The sequence below is a fragment of the Teleopsis dalmanni genome, unplaced genomic scaffold (genome assembly GCF_002237135.1).
Source record: "Teleopsis dalmanni isolate 2A unplaced genomic scaffold, ASM223713v2 unscaffolded_contig_2895, whole genome shotgun sequence".
In the NCBI taxonomy this organism is placed as follows: domain Eukaryota; kingdom Metazoa; phylum Arthropoda; class Insecta; order Diptera; family Diopsidae; genus Teleopsis; species Teleopsis dalmanni.
The window spans coordinates 1-6,051 of record NW_024034277.1 but is presented as its reverse complement, the minus strand read 5'-3'; the positions used below and the strand labels follow the sequence as shown (position 1 = coordinate 6,051).

General features: G+C 29.1%; 3 non-coding genes and 3 pseudogenes across 3 annotated transcripts; all 6 read left to right on the top strand.

The window, feature by feature from the left end:
- Positions 1-196: 196 nt before the first annotated feature.
- LOC119664890 lies at positions 197-315 on the top strand. The gene has a single exon (XR_005251309.1). It is a non-coding gene; the product is annotated as a 5S ribosomal RNA (ribosomal RNA).
- A 1,030-nt stretch (positions 316-1,345) lies between these two features.
- Positions 1,346-1,463, top strand: LOC119664895 (annotated as a pseudogene).
- Positions 1,464-2,295: 832 nt separating this feature from the next.
- Positions 2,296-2,412, top strand: LOC119664891 (annotated as a pseudogene).
- Positions 2,413-3,335: 923 nt separating this feature from the next.
- Positions 3,336-3,453, top strand: LOC119664894 (annotated as a pseudogene).
- Positions 3,454-4,355: 902 nt separating this feature from the next.
- Positions 4,356-4,474, top strand: LOC119664893. The gene has a single exon (XR_005251311.1). It is a non-coding gene; the product is annotated as a 5S ribosomal RNA (ribosomal RNA).
- An 899-nt stretch (positions 4,475-5,373) lies between these two features.
- Positions 5,374-5,492, top strand: LOC119664892. Its single transcript, XR_005251310.1, has one exon. It is a non-coding gene; the product is annotated as a 5S ribosomal RNA (ribosomal RNA).
- The last annotated feature ends 559 nt before the right edge of the window (positions 5,493-6,051 follow it).

The window sequence follows — 6,051 nt, the reverse complement described above, 5'->3', positions numbered from 1 at the left end:
TTAAATTGAAATGAAAAATAAAATAAAATAGCTTTGGAAATAGCTTTAGAGTATTTTCTATTTTCCATTTTCCATTTTCCATATTATATATAGTACGTAGTAACTAGTACGTATAAGAATAAGAATAAGAATAAGAATAAGAATAAGAATAAGATTAAAATACTGGTAGATGTAGATTTTTTGAAACGCTTTCTTTGCCAACGACCATACCACGTTGAATACATCGGTTCTCGTCCGATCACCGAAATTAAGCAGCGTCGGGCGCGGTTAGTACTTAGATGGGGGACCGCTTGGGAACACCGCGTGTTGTTGGCTCCACAACACTTTTTTCCTTTTTTTTGCGGTTTTAATTTTTTTTTATTTTATTTTGTTACTAATAATATTTTTCTTTATATCACATATCTATTATTTATTTATATAAAATGCAATTATTTAACTAATTTCTGCTGTATACGTATATTCGCATCATTTTTAATTTTGAAATTGTAATCGTGTCGTATACGAAATGCACGTAAGCTCAAGATTTGTTCAGTTCCATATAAAATGTACAATAGGCATGCATGCGAGTGCGAGTGCAAGTGTGAGTACGAGTGCCAGCGTGAATGAAAACCTTAAATGATAGAAAACTTTTCAAGTAAAATTACTAATTAAGAAGCTTTGCTTATATTCCTTGTCCTTATTGAATAAAATTTAATAAAACAACAATCTATTGATTGCGCCTATTTATTAGCACTAGCACTAGCACTAGCACTAGCACTAGCACTAGCACTAGCACTAGCACTAGCACTAGCACTAGCAATAGCACTAGCACTAGCACTAGCACTAGCACTAGCACTAGCACTAGCACTAGCACTAGCACTAGCACTAGCACTAGCACTAGCACTAGCAGTAGCACTAGCACTAGCACTAGCAGTAGCACTAGCATTCATATGTTAAATTTTTTAATAAAAATATAAGTATGTATAAAATTTTATTCTTCCTTAAAGATTAAGTTAAAGTTAAAGTTAATATTGAAGTTAATATTACAGGCAATAGTACTACATAATTAAGCATGTAAAATACAAACACGGATATGTTCAATAACAGTTTTAGTTTAATTTTCCTATTCTGTTAATATTAACTTCACTAGAGAAGAAAGAAAAAAGGAACTTTTCTTTTATTTTATTTAAAATTGACAATGAAAATAAATAAAAATAGCTTTGGAAATAGCTTTGATATTTTCTATTTTTCGCATTTTCCATTTCATATCAATAATTATAGTACGTAGTAAGTAGTACGTATAAGAATAAGAATAAGAATAAGATTAAAATACTGGTAGATGTAGATTTTTTGAAACACTTTCTTCGCCAGCGACCATACCACGTTGAATACATCGGTTCTCGTCCGATCACCGAAATTAAGCAGCGTCGGGCGCGGTTAGTACTTAGATGGGGACCGCTTGGGAACACCGCGTGTTGTTGGCATCACAACACTTTTTTACTTTTTTCCTTTTTTTTGCGGTTTTAATTTTTTTTTATTTTATTTTGTTACTAATAATATTTTTCTTTATATCACATATCTATTATTTATTTATATAAAATGCAATTATTTAACTAATTTCTGCTGTATACGTATATTCGCATCATTTTTAATTTTGAAATTGTAATCGTGTCGTATACGCAATGCACCGTAAGCACAAGTTTTGTTCAGTTCCATATAAAATGTACAATAGGCATGCATGCGAGTGCGAGTCCAAGTGTGAGTACGAGTGCCAGCGTGAATGAAAACCTTAAATGATAGAAAACTTTTCAAGTAAAATTACTAATTAAGAAGCTTTGCTTATATTCCTTGTCTTTATTGAATAAAATTTAATAAAACAACAATCTATTGATTGCGCCTATTTATTAGCACTAGCACTAGCACTAGCACTAGCACTAGCACTAGCATTCATATGTTAAATTTTTTAATAAAAATATAAGTATATATAATAATTTTATTCTTCCTTAAAGATAAAATTAAAGTTAAAGTTAATATTGAAGTTAATATTACAGGCAATTAAGCATGTAAAATACAAACACGGATATGTTCAATAACAGTTTTAGTTTAATTTTCCTATTCTGTTCATATTAACTTCACTAGAGAAGAAGAAAAAAGAAACTTTTCTATTTTATTTTAGCTTTGGAAATTGCTTTAGAGTATTTTCTATTTTCCATTTTTCATATAATATATAGTACGTAGTAAGTAGTACGTATAAGAATAAGAATAAGAATAAGATTAAAATACTGGTAGATGTAGATTTTTTGAAACACTTTCTTTGCCAACGACCATACCACGTTGAATACATCGTTTCGTCCGCTCACTGAAATTAAGCAGCGTCGGGCGCGGTTAGTACTTAGATGGGGGACCGCTTGGGAACACCGCGTGTTGTTGGCTTCACAACACTTTTTTACTTTTTTACTTTTTTCCTTTTTTTTCCGGTTTTAATTTTTTTTATATTATTTTGTAAATAATAATATTTTTTTTTATACACCTATCTATTATTTATTTATGTAAAACGCAATTATTTAACTAATTTCTGCTGTATACGTGTACTCGCATCATTTTTAATTTTGAATTTTGAATTTTGAATTTTGAAAATCGTAATCGTGTCGTATACGCAATGCACCGTAAGCACAAGTTTTGTTCAGTTCCATATAAAATGTACAATAGGCATGTATGCGAGTGTGAGTGCGAGTGCAAGTGTGAGTACGAGTGCCAGCGTAAATGAAAACCTTAAATGTTAGAAAACTTTTCAAGTAAAATTACTATTTAAGAAGCTTTGCTTATATTCCTTGTCTTCATTGTATAAAATTTAATAAAACAACAATCTATTGATTGCGCCTATTTATTAGCACTAGCACCAGCACTAGCACTAGCACTAGCAGTAGCACTAGCATTCATATGTTAAATTTTTTAATAAAAATATAAGTATATATAATAATTTTATTCTTCCTTAAAGATAAAATTAAAGTTAAAGTTAATATTGAAGTTAATATTACAGGCAATAGTACTACATAATTAAGCATGTAAAATACAAACACGGATATGTTCAATAACAGTTTTAGTTTAATTTTTCTATTCTGTTCATATTAACTTCACTAGAGAAGAAGAAAAAAGAAACTTTTCTATTTTATTTTATTTAAATTGAAATGAAAAATAAAATAAAATAGCTTTGGAAATAGCTTTAGAGTATTTTCTATTTTCCATTTTCCATTTTCCATATAATATATAGTACGTAGTAAGTAGTACGTATAAGAATAAGAATAAGAATAAGATTAAAATACTGGTAGATGTAGATTTTTTGAAACACTTTCTTCGCCAGCGACCATACCACGTTGAATACATCGGTTCTCGTCCGATCACCGAAATTAAGCAGCGTCGGGCGCGGTTAGTACTTAGATGGGGACCGCTTGGGAACACCGCGTGTTGTTGGCATCACAACACTTTTTTACTTTTTTCCTTTTTTTTGCGGTTTTAATTTTTTTTTATTTTATTTTGTTACTAATAATATTTTTCTTTATATCACATATCTATTATTTATTTATATAAAATGCAATTATTTAACTAATTTCTGCTGTATACGTATATTCGCATCATTTTTAATTTTGAATTTGTAATCGTGTCGTATACGCTATGCACCGTAAGCACAAGTTTTGTTCAGTTCCATATAAAATGTACAATAGGCATGTATGCGAGTGCGAGTGCAAGTGTGAGTACGAGTGCCAGCGTGAATGAAAACCTTAAATGATAGAAAACTTTTCAAGTAAAATTACTAATTAAGAAGCTTTGCTTATATTCCTTGTCTTTATTGAATAAAATTTAATAAAACAACAATCTATTGATTGCGCCTATTTATTAGCACTAGCACTAGCACTAGCACTAGCACTAGCACTAGCATTCATATGTTAAATTTTTTAATAAAAATATAAGTATATATAATAATTTTATTCTTCCTTAAAGATAAAATTAAAGTTAAAGTTAATATTGAAGTTAATATTACAGGCAATAGTACTACATAATTAAGCATGTAAAATACAAACACGGATATGTTCAATAACAGTTTTAGTTTAATTTTTCTATTCTGTTCATATTAACTTCACTAGAGAAGAAGAAAAAAGAAACTTTTCTATTTTATTTTATTTAAATTGAAATGAAAAATAAAATAAAATAGCTTTGAAAATAGTTTTAGAGTATTTTCTATTTTCTATTTTCTATTTTCCATTTTCCATATTATATATAGTACGTAGTAAGTAGTACGAATAAGAATAAGAATAAGAATAAGAATAAGAATAAGATTAAAATACTGGTAGATGTAGATTTTTTGAAACACTTTCTTTGCCAACGACCATACCACGTTGAATACATCGGTTCTCGTCCGATCACCGAAATTAAGCAGCGTCGGTCGCGGTTAGTACTTAGATGGGGGACCGCTTGGGAACACCGCGTGTTGTTGGCTCCACAACACTTTTTTACTTTTTTCCTTTTTTTTGCGGTTTTAATTTTTTTTTATTTTATTTTGTTACTAATAATATTTTTCTTTATATCACATATCTATTATTTATTTATATAAAATGCAATTATTTAACTAATTTCTGCTGTATACGTATATTCGCATCATTTTTAATTTTGAAATTGTAATCGTGTCGTATACGAAATGCACGTAAGCTCAAGATTTGTTCAGTTCCATATAAAATGTACAATAGGCATGCATGCGAGTGCGAGTGCAAGTGTGAGTACGAGTGCCAGCGTGAATGAAAACCTTAAATGATAGAAAACTTTTCAAGTAAAATTACTAATTAAGAAGCTTTGCTTATATTCCTTGTCCTTATTGAATAAAATTTAATAAAACAACAATCTATTGATTGCGCCTATTTATTAGCACTAGCACTAGCACTAGCACTAGCACTAGCAGTAGCACTAGCATTCATATGTTAAATTTTTTAATAAAAATATAAGTTTGTATAATAATTTTATTCTTCTTTAAAGATTAAGTTAAAGTTAAAGTTAATATTGAAGTTAATATTACAGGCAATAGTACTACATAATTAAGCATGTAAAATACAAACACGGATATGTTCAATAACAGTTTTAGTTTAATTTTTCTATTCTGTTCATATTAACTTCACTAGAGAAGAAGAAAAAAGAAAATTTTCTATTTTATTTTATTTAAATTGAAATGAAAAATAAAATAAAATAGCTTTGGAAATAGCTTTAGAGTATTTTCTATCTATTTTCTATTTTCTATTTTCCATTTTCCATATTATATATAGTACGTAGTAAGTAGTACGTATAAGAATAAGAATAAGAATAAGATTAAAATACTGGTAGATGTAGATTTTTTGAAACACTTTCTTTGCCAACGACCATACCACGTTGAATACATCGGTTCTCGTCCGATCACCGAAATTAAGCGGCGTCGGGCGCGGTTAGTACTTAGATGGGGGACCGCTTGGGAACACCGCGTGTTGTTGGCTTCACAACACTTTTTTACTTTTTTCCTTTTTTTTGCGGTTTTATTTTTTTTTGTTACTAATACTATTTTTCTTTATATCACATATCTATTATTTATTTATATAAAATGCAATTATTTAACTAATTTCTGCTGTATACGTGGTGTACTCGCATCATTTTTAATTTTGAATTTTGAATTTTGAAAATCGTAATCGTGTCGTATACGCTATGCACCGTAAGCACAAGTTTTGTTCAGTTCCATATAAAATGTACAATAGGCATGTATGCGAGTGCGAGTGCAAGTGTGAGTACGAGTGCCAGCGTGAATGAAAACCTTAAATGATAGAAAACTTTTCAAGTAAAAATACTAATTAAGAAGCTTTGCTTATATTCCTTGTCTTTATTGAATAAAATTTAATAAAACAACAATCTAATGATTGCGCCTATTTATTAGCACTAGCACTAGCACTAGCACTAGCACTAGCATTTCATATTGTTAAATTTTTTAATTAAAAATATAAGGTATTATATAATTTTTATTCTTCCTTAAAGATAAAATTAAAGGTTAAAGTTAATATTGAA